The sequence below is a fragment of the Aphelocoma coerulescens genome, chromosome 4, assembly GCF_041296385.1.
Source record: "Aphelocoma coerulescens isolate FSJ_1873_10779 chromosome 4, UR_Acoe_1.0, whole genome shotgun sequence".
Lineage (NCBI taxonomy): Eukaryota > Metazoa > Chordata > Aves > Passeriformes > Corvidae > Aphelocoma > Aphelocoma coerulescens.
Window position 1 is genome coordinate 473,693 of NC_091017.1, and position 15,552 is coordinate 489,244.

The following is a 15,552-nucleotide window of genomic DNA, read 5'->3' on the forward strand; positions in this document are numbered from 1 at the left end:
GGCAAAGCTCAAAACAAAAGCCTAAAGCTAAAACCTGCATAAGCACTGCTTGAACTGCCCTTGCCAGAGACTTTTGGGGAGTGCATCAGCTCTGCCCTCAAAGGCGCAGTGGGAGGTGAGCAGGCGGCTGAGGGCCTCAGAGCAAAGTTGAAGCCTCGGTGTGAGATTGAGCCCTTGGCATGGGGGCTGGGGGGGAGGGAGCACTACTGCCATTATATCTGTCATTAGTGATAAGAAAAGCTTTAACTGAATTACGTAGAAGCCTCCAAAATACTTAAACTTCTCCATCAAAGAGCTTTTGAAATAAGCCTCTGTTTGCCTCGCAGACCAGGAGCTGTTGGAAGCTCATGCAAAAGTTTGCTCACACACGCTGTGCAACCACACTCCAGGCAGCATTTCCTCTGCCAGCCCTCTGCTCATTAGCCAGCCATAACAGAATAAATACTGACCCTGGAATTATGGAAGGGACGGAGGGGAACGACACTTTTATTTCAAGCAGGAGAGCCAAAGGAGATCAGGAAGAACCAGTAGGGTACACCTGCTCAATGTCCCAGCCAAAACCAGGATATAAAATCACAACCATTCCTGACTTCTGGAGCACCCAGACGTGCCTTTGCAATCACCTTTAGCACTTTTCTTTAGCAACAAGGCCACGTAAGAGATAGAAATCCAGGCTCCAGCCTCTCCTTGAAAAAGGAATCAACACAACAGCAAGACCATGATGCTCTTTCTTGGGCAAAAGTAAAGCTCTTAAAAAGCCAAGAATATGAGAAAATCCTCCCTTTGCACCAAAGACTGTTGATCCAGCTCAGCAGAAAGTGGCAATTTTAACTTCAGCCAAACCATCCTGGGCCAACTGGCTGCAAGTGCAGGAATAGCATGCGAGGCAGCAGAGATCCCAAGTGAGCCCTCAGCTCCTCACTAACCTCTCTAGCCTTCCGTGGAGTGTTTTCAGATGCTTTGCTCACGTAAAAAACCCCAACATGAACGTATTCCTAGCTTTCAAGAAATCTCTCATGCAATAATCTTTCTCACATGTTCCACCTGAGGTTTTCCTTCAAAATAACGTGTTTTACTGTTCAGATTCATTTTAAAACTGTAGGTCATCATCTCACAGGTACTCGTGGATATTCTTCCAGCAGAATTTGCTGGTTCTCTGCCAGGCTGACAAGAAGTTATCGTTCAGTTCTTGTCCCATGCTTCCCAGTGACCTCAAGAAAAAAAGGTACAACTCTTGTTTAGAATCATTGCCACAGGCTTTGGTTCACTATTGAATTAAGTGTTCTGTAAATAACAGGGGATGGTCCGCAGCCTATTGGAGCCCACTTGTCTATTCCCTGTTCTGCTTTTACAAACCCTCAAACCACTCTTTGAGGCTCAGCACTTCTGCAGACCTACAATATAACAGCAGTTTATCCAAAGGTAATGTTCATTTTCATTGTGTATGCAGAGCATCCTATGTCCTTTTTTTGACATCTCCACAAGCAGGGCCAGAGCTCCCATGGACACAAGAACATCAAATTTCCAGTAGACCGATAGAAACTTGAACAGCTTTAAGACATTATTCTTCAAACAACACCCAGACAAAGTTACTCCTAAGCATTGCTACACCTGCCCATGGAGACCCAGCACCAGTCCTGCTGCTGCCTTTGAACACAAACGCATTACAAAGCGCCATTTCCACCCAAAACAGGCTACCTCAGTTTCTGCCTGGGAAACACTCCCTCCAGCTCCTGCACCCACACCTCTTACCTCCTTGAAAAGAGGAGCTACATCCTCCTGGATCCTGCAGCTGGATGCCCCTGGCTCTGTGCAGCTCCCGCCCTTCAGCAGGGGGGTGGCAAAGGGAACGGTGGTGACAGTGACAGCGGGTCACAAACGCTGAGGAATCTCAGGGCTGGGCTCTGCTGCTTGCTGGGAACAAACAGCCAAGCAGGGACACTTTTCCTCTGCAAGGAGACAAACAGTGACAAAGAATTATGAGGCTGGGATACTGCAGGCCCAAAACCTGCCTGGTCTGCACCTGCTGCACAGACCTGAGGCTGGACAGGACCCAAATCCACACCCAGCACAGCCTCAGGGGAGGTCAAGCTGCTCATTTCCAGCAACAACCAAACATCTAGTGCCAGTGTCTGTCATTCCCTGCTCCCCTTTGCCCTGAACCACCATGTTGGCACCCCTGGATTGATTAAATATCCACAACCCCATACTGCAAATATCAGATTTCTCTGCTCACCCCAGGACAAACCAACCAGGCATGTCCCTGTCTCCCACTCTCCCAACAGAGACCTTGTCACTCCACATCCCTTTCAGGGAACAACTTAACCCTGGGCTGGGAAAGCAAAGACAAGAGTTATTGTAAAAATCTCCCTACCTTGATGCTGTCCAAACATGGGAGAAAGCCCTTCCCACCACAATCTCGGACTTTTCCCAGTCTAAGTATCTTGGAAATGCACATCCAAATCCGGTCAGACAGACTATGATGTTGTCTACGCACCAAACACTGCAGCCCCAAGCACCAGGAGCCTGAGGATGCTTTGGACTGCAATTCACAGTCTCCCTGAACCTTGCATGGGAAAGCCAAGTGGTTTGTGCACAGAGAAAATAAGTCACCATTTTTAATAGTTAAAATGTCAGTGGAAGTTATTGGTTGGTTATAGCAGCGAGCTTCACACAGTCTCCTATACTTACAGTTTTATCAGAAGTAGCAATTTCAGGTTCCTTCTCTTTGGAGCCCAGCTCCAAACGGGAAACTTCTCACGACTGCTCCTGAGAGATGCAAGTGGTACTTTAGGAGCTCAGGAAAGCGACTCGTCCCCTGAGTCCTGTTTCACCTGCCCAACCACCCCCAGTGCTTCCATCCCACCTCGCTTTGCACGTTCATATTAATAAAAGAAACACACAAGCTCTGCCTCCAGCCCCATCTTCCCTGCGCCGCGACACTGCCCCTCCTGCTCCCCCCTCTGCTGCGCTGCCCCTTGGCACGGGGCCGGGCTGGGACAAACTCCAGCGTTTGTTTCCCAGGAAAGGCTCTGCCGGGGGGCCCCGCCGTGCAGGCCGCAAGCCCCGGCCCCAGCCCCGCAGCTCCTCCCCGGCTCGGCGCCGGGACAGCCTTCGTTCGCCCCGCGCCCCAGCGCTGCCCCCGCCGCCCGCTCAGGAACCGCCCCCGGCAGGCACCGTCCCCTTCTCCAGGGTTTTTCCCGGGCCCCGCCGGGTCGCCTGTCCCCGCTCACCTTCAACCCGGCTAAAACCACAGCAACCGCTCGGCTCCTCCATTGTCTCACCGCGGCCGGGACCCGCGTCTGGTGCTCCCAGCGCTGCTCCGCCCGCGGCGCTCCGGGCACCGCAGCCCCACACGACCGCGACCGGGGCGGCCGCTCGGGACACGGCCCCCGCGCCCCCCCGGCCCTGCAGTTCCGCACGCTCCCCACAGGGCGGCAGCACTCCGAGCAGAACTGCCATGGCGCATGCGCATCAGCGCAGCGCTATCCCGCCCTTCAGTGCCACGTGATGCTGGGAGGCTGCCCTCCACTGCGCATGCTCGCTGCTGTTTCCGTGGCGCCCTCAATGGCCACGTGACGCGCGGCTTCTTCGTGGTCAGTGCGCATGCGCCCCTCCCCTCCCTGCAGTGCTGCGCTTTAGCCCGCAGGTGGCGCCCTCGAGCCTGCCGAGCGAGAGCGCACGAGCCCCTCCGTGCTGCAGGGCCCGTCCCGGCCAGCAGGGGGCAGCAGCGTCACCCCAGGCGCCCACACGGCGCCGCCGCCGCCCCGGGAGCCCGCGGCCCCGTGCGGCCAGCGGAGCGGGGAGCAGGGGAATACTCAAGGCAAAAAGGAGGGATATACCATACCAGAACAAAACTTAGAAGACTACTTCGTAGTTCCCCTCCAACCATTCGTACCCGCGCCAATGATTTTCTCGGAAACTGCTGGAAAAAAATGGAAATATTCCTCATCTTTTTAGCGCTCCCTGTCCATTCTGAGCACTTGAGAAAAAAACATCCGTTCCCCGTCTCCCAGGAAGAGCTTTTCTAGGTGAAAGCACTGGAAAATACGACTTTGAATAGTGTATATTTCCCTGGTGTAGGAGTAAGAGCACAAGAAGGCGCAGCTCTCAGCACTCTCTTCTCCTAATACAACTCTGGGCCCCTTTGCGGACTGTCTGTGCCATGTGATTTTCTCCAAGAAAAATTAAAGAATTGCTCATAGTAATTTGGAGAATAAATTGCCACAAAGGGAAGTAAAGAATAAATATTATTGTGAGGGTCTTTGGGATCTGTTGGACTGAATTTGGAAGGGGACATTCATTCCCTGCAGTGCAAATACACGATAACCTCAAACAGAAAGCACAGACTGGCAAGTGGGGTATGAAAGCACCAGTTTGACAAACTTCACTGTCATTTTTTGTTTCAATGACTTTTCCTGATCCTGTTTTTACTCAGTGTTGGGGCCCAAACCCCACACCTACACGTAAAAGTTGACCCGACCTGGGTCAGTCTTAAACACAGCCCTCATTCTGACCTAAAACATTGTCACAGAGGTTCCCTGCTCAAAGCTGAGGGAAAGCTGACATAATGTTAATAAATAACCTTTGCTGAGAGCAGTCATCACCCCTAGTCCTTCAGGCTTTGCAAGATTTTGTAGTGATCCTAAATTCTAATCCTTAATCTAAATTTTGAACAGGTTTTGTTAGAAAAATAGTAGACAGTAAGTCATACAACAGAATTAAAAGACTGCACAAGGAATAACAGAAGGTTTTCCATGAATAGCAGAAGTTTCTTTTTTCCCCTCATCTCTCTGGGACTGTAGGACTGAATCTTTGCAATCAAGACAAAATGGGGTGGTTATTAAGGCTTAAACCTCTCAAACATTGTTATTTCTCAGAGAACTGTGGCAGCCTTGAGCTACTCCCATGTGCCTAGATGGAAAAATTCAAGATAATAACAAGTGATTTCCCTTCTCCCTCTCTGACCCATAACCAAAGCACTTGTGTAAAGCAACGTGGACTGTTCAAGCCCCACCCCAAATTTCCAGCTGAAAACACGCTGCTTCCTTAATGAGAGCACACAAAACTCGTTAAACGCAGAGAAGGAATAACACACCAGAAAAAGAACCAAAAGATGTGCTCTGCTTCGATAGACTCTCTGATTGACAGCTCCAAAGGAAATTCCCCACGGATCATAAGCAATCACCTACAATTTTTCCTCTGGAATCATTACTACCTTGGCTTTCTGTGGAAGTTTTTGACAAATCCCTTGAGGGATCAGGGGTTTGGTTGGGTTGCTTATGGCTCATCCTGACAGGCCCAGGCCAAACCCAAGCACACCCACCACTGCTACAGCCCCAATTCCAGTGAAATATTGATACAGTTCATAAATACTCCCATGCCAGGAGTTAGTCCTTCACTGCACAGTCATGGAGCAGGTTTACTCCATCCTTTCTTCCCCACAACACCCCTCCAGCCCACATCCCACTTCTCACAGACACAAACTAAGCAGAAAACTACTACAAGTGTTTGCTTCGAAAGTGAAATTCCTAGTACATCTGGCTACATGATTAAAATATGTGCACGTATTGATGGTCATCAGGGGAAAGCTTTTCAGACAAGAAAATAGCCCTTTTGGTAGCACAGTTTGATACACCTTCAGAAAAAGCAGGCTTAGCACCAGTTCCTGAAGCGCTTTGTGAGCAATCCAGCCTTCCTTGTGACACCCAACACAGCAGATATTGAAAAAGGAAGGAAAAACCCAAGCTTGTAGAGATAAAAATTAGACAACTCTCTCCAACTTCCGGTAAAACCTCTTTAATCTTTCATGTGCTAAACCCACTGCCTTGATTTTATCTAGAAAAACAAAGCCAAAACAAAAAAGACTCCACAACCTAACACAGACCACAAGTTGTGAAAGGATACTCCAAATCAAGTGGGGAAACCTAACAAATACTAAGTTTTAAGGACATTTCAAGTATTCCAACATGCTGCCCGTGGCACCTGTGCTGCCCCCTGGATGTGACCCAGTGCCAGACTGCTGCCCTCCCCAGCAGCAGCCTTTCAGCCGTGCCCCACTGCTGTTCCGAGCGGCACAGCTGTACATTTCCCTGGCAGCTGAGGCCGGACGTAGCAGCTGAACAACGTCACCTGCCTGCTACCTCTCAGGCCAGACTCTTCTCTCGAAGAGCAGGGGGCTCAGCAGGCAGCACTGAGACTTGTCAGACACCTGCTTACCCGAACCAGTCAACTGAGGCTGAAACACTTCATTAGATCTGTGGGAGCACTTACGGGGCCTGAAGTGTAATGCTGCGACCTGGCGCTCTGTGCACAGGATCTCAGCTCAGTGTCTATGGAAACCATCCTGCTGCTCCAGAATGTTTGCTCCTCGAAAACCCACCCATGACATGAGTTACACATCTGACCAAAAGGCAGCAAGCGGCCTCAAATCTCATTCAACGTCTGCTTGCTCTCACCACTTCTCCTTACCCTGAAAAAGGAGGGGGAAGTCTACAGCGGGTTCCAGTGTCTAGGTGGAGCAAGCCAGCTTGAGAGCAGCTGGCATCTTTCTGAGGTGACTGACAGAGTAACAGGACACGTGTCCACGAGCCCTTGCAAGAGAGCTACTGGGGTGGATTAAAAGCTCTTGCTGAATCACGTTATTCTGTGTAGCCCCAAATGCTTCACAGCTCCAAATAAAGCTTAAATAAAAACAATCAGTGTGCGGGGAAAACCAAATGAAGAGGCATCTCAGTGGGAAGATGTTCTCAGGGAAAAAAAAAGGAGAAATTTCAGTCCTGCTTCTCTGCATAGGCAGGGATCCAACCTTGTGTCGCTGCACAGAGACCTGTAACATCAAAGAACATGGAAACGTTCAAGAGGAAAACTACACACTGCCTTTAAGTATTCTGCAATAACGTTCTATTATGGCAAAACACTTTTTTGTTTTCCTATCCAGACCAAGTGCACGGACTGAATTTAAGGATATTTGAGCATGCTTGAAATGCCTTAACAGAAAATACAGTACATCAGGAGAGACTTTAATAACCCAGATCCTGAGCTCCGTGCACCGTGTCACTGTCCTGCAAGGTCTTTTCCTTTCATAACTTGGGTCACAAACGCAAAATAAAAGAGCTCTGTGATCAGAACAAGCAATCTGGACAGCAATTCTCTAGCCATATGCCACTCAAAGTGGGGTAAGAAGGAGCCCTGAGGGTGGGCACGTGCTTCCATCCTTGTGCACGAGGAAAACAGCCTGTCACCTTCCACTCCCTTACACCATTGCCAAAATACAGTGGCCAGGAAAAAAAAATGACCGAGGAGGAGGCTGCGGGATTCATAGTGTGCTTCAGAAGAGCAAGCCCGAAGTTAACAGCTAGAAAAGCACGGTAAAAACAAGCACACCAGTTTGTTGGTGGCAACAAAAGCAAAACTGCGGGGAATGGCAGATGAAAAGGGAAAAGGCTACAGAAACAAATTAGCAGAGGTAAAGAACGTGTAATCCAGCTGTCAAGGCAAAGTAAATGCATTTATTCCCACCCCTTGTACTCAGACAACAATGATGAAGGACACTTGAGAATCAGTTTCTCCTAAGCATCTTTTTTAACTACTTCCACAGCGTGATGGCAATTTGGATAGGGGGAAAAAGAAAACAAAACTAGGCTGCTGGCAGCCTGCTTTGGGGCAGGAAAACCCCGATTTGGGAGAGGGTGGGGCTCTCAGTAGGAACCTCCGGATAGATCTAGCGGTGCTGAGGGAACAGAGCAAGACTGGCTACAACTTTGCAAGGATGTGGCCCGGCTGGGTGCCAGCTCTCACATGACAAGGGTGCCAACACACCATCCAGCCCTCTCAACACGGAATGCTGAGGGCCCTGCTGGCCTCGAGCACATCTGCACTCCAACCGAGTCAGGATCTGTGCAGCCAAACCACGGAAACACTTGGGCAGGTATCCTTGGCAGATGTTCAGCTGCCGCGGGTGGGTTTGTGAAAGCCACTTACTCACCACGACAGAGCCCTGCCAAGGCCTCGTTGGCCACCTGCTACTTGCCACTGTGGAGGGGCCCAGGCAGAAAACCCTGTCTCGTCCCTCATGGGGTGCTTCTCCCTGGGCTTTGGCACAGGGAAATATTTCAAGCTCAGAACAACTGCTCTGCACAGGACTGCAGCCCTTGAAGTACTTCAGAGGGGGGAAAGTTGCTTTGGTTTTCCCTTCATACACAACACCCCGAATTTAGTGCTTTTAGGATGTGCGTTTATGTGGCACCTTTGGTGGAAGGAGCTGGAAGAAGGTGCAGTCATTGGAGCATCCCTACCTTAGGCAAAACTACCCAAAAAGGAAAAAATATCCAGTTCTTTTGAAACCATTTCTCTTTTGTAAATATTTAGCTCCTCTTAACTAGAGTTTACACTTTCTTAATAGCTATCTTGTCCAAAGGAACCCTGATCCAGCAGACCGTGAACTGCAGGAATCCACAGGCAAATCCATTTCCCAGATTCCAGTTTCATTTGCTTGAGGATTCATAAGAAAATGACAAACCACCCCTTGAGAAAGGAAATACTTAAACGCATTTGATTCATTTATCCCAAATATTTTCCCCAAACCATAAAGAAAAAAAAAGGTAAAAAATGAAGACCAGTTAATTCTTATGTTGATTATTGTAACGCACCTCCAGGTGAGAAAACACTTCTGCCAGTCTAACAAATCCACTGCCTGAACTACAAAGCCAACCAAAGACACCTAAGCCTCTTAAGAAGATACTTTACTCTGTATTTGGAATGTTAAAGATGTAACACTTGGAATTATAAAAAAAATGCTCAGATTCGCTACTTCAGGGGCAACTTTCAGGCCCAGTGAACTGAGTGACCCCCAGACATAAACACATGCCCCTTCAAATTTGATACAAATACCTATGTGGCAGCCACTGTGCTTTTTCAGAAGCCTGTGTCATGGCCTGTGTAGCCAGGGCTGGAAATCCTCACTTAGGCTTTCCACATCACATCTGGATTTGCCTGGAAGTGCTCACACACACACACACACACACGCCCATTTCTGTGCCAGTCAGAAATCGTATCACCCAGCCACTTGCTCCTCACTGCTCCACTTAGGAATACATTAAAAAGGCAGGGGGAAAACCAAACCACAAAAGAAAGGGCTTAGTGCAGCTTCATCTTAAAATTTTGCCCAGTGATGGGCAGAAAGGAGAAAAGCTGTTCTCCCAGCTCTGGACTAAGCAGTTTGAAACGTCCAATACTGTCCTCAGCTGCAGCCGGGGCAGCTTCCCTCCTTGCTACAGTCTTGCCCTGACTTCTGAGGGACCAGAGGCACCACACAAACCAAAAGTATCAGCACTCACACCCATTACTAGTAGGGACACCTTCATGTTCTATCTTCAGCCAAACAAACCTCGAGGATGTTTTTGCTTTCCTGACAGACTCAGCAGATTTCATTCCCATCTAATGAAGCAACAGACACCCTGTATGGCCCTGGGGTCAGAGCCTGACAGAAGACTGGAGGGAAGAATCCAATGGCAGACTGAAATCCCAGATATACAATGAAGGCCTGCTTTTGGCAGGTTTCTTTCTGCTTTTGGGACACAAGAAAGGCCTTTAGACCATAAGCACACATGTGAAAACCCCACACCGAAGACTTGGTTTTAAAGATGTTGCACTTAATGTTACAGATGTAGAAATGCTTTGGGATTTGGCGTTTCTTGCACCTCCAGTCCCTCAAACATATTAAAAGAATGAAGTGCAGAGTCCTAAAGCTCAATTATTCTGATTATATTTTGGTGGCATTACTTGACATAACAAAATCCAATGCAACATTTAAAAAATGAAAAGCAACATTTTCTCCCTCACTTCTAATTTTCCAGTTTAGGGGTCCTCCTAAAAACAGGTTAAAGGAAAAAATAGAAGAAACAAAGTGCAAGACCTGCTATTAACAAGTGTGCCAAAACACCTGCTTTCCGTATGTTTTGTGAATAGAACGTGTTTTCATTAGACCTGATCACTTTCCTAAGAATCTAAATTTATATGTAAAAAAACTGCATCTAGTAGGCACAGAGGTTTCTGAGCCCACACCTCCCTGGTAAGGGATCAAAGGAGGAGTGGCACAGAAGGATCCAAAAAATACCAGAGAGAGGTTTAAGCCGACTCTCTTTGGTAGGAATACTTCAAACCAAATTGTTCTGCAGCTGCCTCAAGCCTGGAGATCACAGAAACAAAACAAGCTCCACCTCCTGCTTCATTTTCTGCCTTCTCTCATCAAAGGAGAATCTCATCATACAAAAGATAATGCAGAAGATGGTACCAGTCCAATGCTCCCAGGATGGCTGGCATCAGGGTTCATTCCCTCCTCTGGCTGATGGAAGCTATACCCAGGTGTTCTGGGATTTAAGGAAAAAAGCCCAGCTTTGCCACTTGCTGTCCCACTCCCACCCACGTTTGCACAGCAGGAATATCACTCAGTTCCTGTCCCCCGGTGTATTGACCAAAGCAGCAGCCCCAGGAGCACTGCTGGAACCCAGGACTCCCCCCTTCTCAGGCACCAACCTAACTAATCAGCCTCACACTCCTCCTAGGTAAAACAAAACAAAACAAAACAAAAACAAACAAACAAAAAACCAAAAACAAAACCACAAAAAAACCACAAAAAACCCAAGCCATTTAAAAATTGGGCACTTTACACCCAAAATAGGCCCCTGTCAGAGGTCAAATACCCAACACTTCATTCCCAAGCATCTTGTGACTGGATGTTACTCTTGTGTTTCCAGGACACGACCACACCAGGGACCAGGGCAGTACCACAGACACCCGTTCAAGGTGCACAGCAGGGGAGCAGGACTTATCACAGAAGGGACAACAGAAGCCAAAGCAGACAGAAAAAACAACCATGAGCTCACTCAGATTTGTCCTAATAAAGATAAAATGTTATTTCCAATTTACCTCTGTCAAAGAAAATAAAACAGAAGCCTGGCTTCAAGTCCCTTCCTTTCAGATCCCAAAGAAACACACATACTGTCACAACGAAGAGATGGCGCCTTATGCTTCTATCTCTTAAAGTCTGCCGTTCACCAGGGTTTATTACCTTATTTCCTTGTTCTCAGCCCAAAACAAGCCCCAAACAAGGTGTCTGATCATGCCTCCCATTTTTTGGCAGGTGGAAAGCACAAATTATTTTGAAGAAATTACTCTTACTTCTATCTATTTTCCTCATCAACCTTCCCTTGACTTCACATGTGATGCTTAGACCAGAAAAGTTTCACCCTGCTTCACCACGAGTCCAAAAGGCAAAATAAGAGCACTGCCTCAGGCCCTCCCAAATGCGTTTCCTGCTACATGTACTCGTTTTGACCATTTGCAAAGGAAGTGCCCCACTGCTACCCAGTCTGTGCCTTACCTGATACTGCTTTGTAACTAAGCAAGAGACATTCAGAAGGCAGAGAAAAGGACGCAGAGGGACCCACACCACCAGCTGAGAGAAAATAGTGACCCTCTGGTCTGAAGCAGCTTTGCAAGATGTGTAATTCAGGGCTACTCTGCCGCTAGTTTTGCAAATATCCTTCAGGATGAGCCTTCCTGCACACAAACGGGGAGGCTTAGCTCCCGAGAAAACCCTGTTACATTTAAACCACAACTACAAAACCAGAGAAGCACCTTGAGAACAATCCCCACCTCTGTGCTCACCTTCGCTCCTGCCCTAACTGAATTCTGCCTTGCTTTTGGGTTCCTACAGAGCAACCCTACAAATAACACGGGAATTACGGAAGCCTACAGCGAACAGCAGCTACTCAGCAGCCACTGGCTCATGGGGGAGCAGAAAGGCAGCCCAGGCACTCTCTGTAACGGTTGTTGGGTTCTTTTAGTCCTTTCTGGGAAATGGAGCTGGAAGCTGCTGTTGTGCAAGACCGAAGGTGAACACAATTCCTCAGGAGAATGAGGTCTGGCTGTGGGAGCCCCATTGTGACGAGTAACAGCCACTTGCAGGTACTTCCAAAACCATTACACACAAATTTGCTTACCAAAGAGGACAAAAGAAGTCACTTACCAGCCAACTCCTCTCTGTTTGGACCCAAGGAACTCCTTCCTGGATGAACGACTTGATTCCTGTGTCCCAGCTGTGGCCTATAAGACTCCCATTATTTTCTTTGGATACGTTCAAGACCAGATTAGACAGGACTTGGAGCAACCTGGTCTAGCGGGAGTTGTCCCTGCTCATGGCAGGGGGGATGGAACGAGATGATCTTTAAGGTCCTTTCCAAGCAAAACCTTTCTGGGATTCTATGATGAGTCAATTCTGCAAATTAAAAAAAAAAAAATTAAAATAATAATTTAAAAAAAATTTAAAAGAGAAAAAGTCCGTTTTTGCCTGAAGTAGGAGCTTGAAATAGGATAGCACACGAGGTATGGCAAGAGCTGAACTATGCAGCACATGTGTTCCTGACCCACAAATGCTACCAAAGACGTTTGACACGTGCTATTAAATGATTCCATAATAATCTCGCTACGGCGCAAAAAGGGAAAAACTCCACAGGACGACAAAGCTGTTCAGTGGCTCTACCGTTCACCAACCATGCTGACAAAATAAGTGCTATAAAAATATTTTTTAACTCCTCGTAGCAAGATCCCCCCCAAACTACTGTTTATGGTAGTTGTCAATTTAGTTTCTTCAAGAGTCCAGAAAAACACACAAGCAAGCGTTTGAAGACATACGCACAGGGGAAACAGAGAGGAGAAGGGGCAAGAACAAAAAATCAAAGGGAACCAGACACGAGTTACGATAAAATATGACTGCAAAGCTCAGAATTCCCGAGGCACAGTCAGTTTTTGCAGCAAGTGCGTGCTGCAACAAGTGTGAGAAGGCAGAACTCAAAACAAAAGCCTAAAACCAAAAATTGCATGGGCTCTGCCTGAACTGCCCTTGCCGGAGAGTTCTGGGGAGCGCATCAGTACAAAGCTCAAAGGCTTCTTGGAAGGCCAGCTAAACATCCCGCATAGAGGAGCGGGGACACATCTTAACAACACCCACAGTAAAACATCCCGGCTAAAGGGCCAATTACCTTGTAGCAGCATCCACGGTAACACATTCCACAAAAAAATTATCGCACCCCTCGTAACAACATCCGCAGTGGCACAGGCGCTTTGCCTTCTCATGTGGCACCCCCGTTAGTCCCCCGGAGCCCGAAGCGTTGGAAAACACACCTTTCGGGGCCACAGATTGGGAAGGACGACGCAGGTGATCCTCTTACCTCTGGGGGGCCCCCACCGCAACTCGCGCCCGCAGCGGCGGCTGCCCAGCTCCTCCCACGGCCGCGCTGCGCCACAAGGGGCACACGGGCAGGGTTAGCGCCCGGACACCGGGGACACACGCCCAGGCACCGGCAGCCGCGGACGAGCGATAAGGGATTCCCTTCAAGTGGGGCACGCCAAGCAATCCACCCGCCGCTCCCACCTCCCAGCCGGGCACAGGTGGCTGACCTCTGGAAGCACACCCGTAAGCGACCGCCCCCGCCCCGAGTGTGGGACGGAACAGCAGCGGGCATCCCCTCTCCTCAAAGTGTTTCCTCCCAGCAGTGTGCACTGTCACTTCCAAGATCCAAGTTCCGGCATCTCGGACCCTTTGACTGTCGCTGTGGTGCAGCTTGCTCAAGCAGACGCATCCCTGGGAACGACTCAGCGCCAAAATCGTACTCCATAAGCACTGGACAGCATCTCCTTCGCATTTTTGGTTGAAAACCGGGCCAGGGCCAGCAAAAGGCTGCCTTTGCTCACCCGAGCCAGCCCCACTGTCAGCTCACCTCACACCTCCGGACAGGTGTTTGTGCCAAACTATTTGACCCTCGGCGGCGGGGGGAGGGGGCGGGGAGGACGACGACGACGAAGACACGCACATTAGCTGCAAACACCCCGAAAGACAGAGCTGCGCACGGGAAAGGCGGGCCGGGAGAGCCGATTCGTGGATCCGGGTGACCCCCGGCTCGGCGGCGCTTCTCGTGCCGACCCAGAAACACCCGGCCCGGCCGTGCCCGCCCCAGTGCTCCGCGGCCACCCGCTGCCGACGGATTCCAGCCCTGCTCGGGGGTTTCAAGGTCTGCGCCTCCTCCCTCCCGCGGACAGGCGGAGCCGCCAGGCTGATCGTCCCCCAAGGGAGGGGGGAGATACCGACGAGCCCCCGCACGGAACGGGCACCGAGCGCTGCTCAGCGAGCCCGGCCACGCCCGGGAGCCGAGCCCCAACCCACCACGGCAGCCCCCCGGAGCCGTCCCACTGGAGCCACGCTCACCTGCGGGTACGGCCGGGCCTGCCCTCCCCACCCCTGGGCGGGGGAGACTGTGGGAGCGGGCTGCGCACACCCTGCCCTGGTCAGAGCCCCACCCCAGCTCTCCCGGAGACCCCTGCGGCACCGTAAGGGACCGTTCAGCTCTTACATTTGCTCATTTTTCTTTTCTCACCTGCCCGAGCTCACCAGCTCTATACAAAATCCTCTTCCTCTCTCTCCTGCTAAAGGATGTTCCTTCCAAGCCATGCATTCGGGAGTGCAGGACACACACAAATCCTTTTGAGGGATCTGGAACAAGACATGCGCCCCTGGCAGGAGTGACTGTACGGTGAAAAAGGGTGGGAAGGCTTTTTTCCTTCCAGAATGCCAACGAATGTCTCCAGAAACAGGGAGCCGGGGGACAGTGCCAGCTCACTGCACCCTGCTGTGCTTCCCTCATCCCTTTCCTCAGCTTCACGTGGATTTGTGCCTGCTCTGAAGGTGGCAATTGTCTGGAAAGAAATTTGGGAATCCGCCTTAGCTTCTTTGGTTTTCAGGTTGCTCTCCCCGGCGCTGCAGCGGTACCTCTGAGGTGGTTGAAAATGAAAACAGAAAAAACACCCCGGAAAAAATTAATTTAAATTTTAAATTTAAAAGAAATATTTACCATATTCTCAGGCCTTTAATCCCCTCCTGCTAAGCAAACCCAGTAAATTCCCTTAAAGAAGGGTGTCTGAAAGGAACAGGGAGTGTCTGTTGGATTCCCCGACCCTGCTCTCTCTGCTGGGGCTGCTCGCTCCCTGGCCCAGACATTCTCTTTGCAATAGCATGACTGTGTTTTAATTGTTACTGCAATCACAAAACATCAGCTTTTTTTTCCATAAGAGTTTTCTGTAAAAAAAAAAAAAAAAAATTAAACCAAAGCCAAAATTTTTCCTCTGAGAGGATGCAGTGGCAGCAAGACCAGCACATTCACTCCTCCCTTACCTGCCCAGGGATCTCCACACACCTGCCTGGGCTGGGGCAGCACCTGCAAAGGTTCTGATTCCATCAGTTCACTGAGATGAACTGAGCACTCATTAATTACATTTACTTGTGCCTCACTGGCAGCACCTGGATTTTGTCCGGGCACAGTCAGACAGTCCGGCTGGCAGTGATGGGGTGCACAGGACACACCTGTTCACCTGACCCCGCTGTGACCCGGGTCCAAACAGCTGCCGCAGAGGAGCCATCGCGGGGGACATCCCGGGGCACAGTTTGGGGAGTTTGGGGAGCGCGGCAAAGGGAGCACACGCACCCCTTCCGCTGCG

The 15,552-nt window shown here is 49.8% G+C and overlaps 2 long non-coding RNA genes across 2 annotated transcripts; both read right to left on the reverse strand.

Annotated features, from left to right (window-relative positions):
* Positions 1-456: 456 nt before the first annotated feature.
* On the reverse strand, positions 457-3,431 carry LOC138109235 (uncharacterized). Its single transcript, XR_011150365.1, has 4 exons — positions 3,234-3,431; positions 2,692-2,769; positions 1,753-1,949; positions 457-1,211 (listed from the first exon to the last, which is right to left on the reverse strand). It is a non-coding gene; the product is annotated as an uncharacterized lncRNA (long non-coding RNA).
* Positions 3,432-5,789: 2,358 nt separating this feature from the next.
* LOC138109236 (uncharacterized) lies at positions 5,790-13,971 on the reverse strand. Its single transcript, XR_011150366.1, has 3 exons — positions 13,782-13,971; positions 12,032-12,280; positions 5,790-6,829 (listed from the first exon to the last, which is right to left on the reverse strand). It is a non-coding gene; the product is annotated as an uncharacterized lncRNA (long non-coding RNA).
* Positions 13,972-15,552: the final 1,581 nt, after the last annotated feature.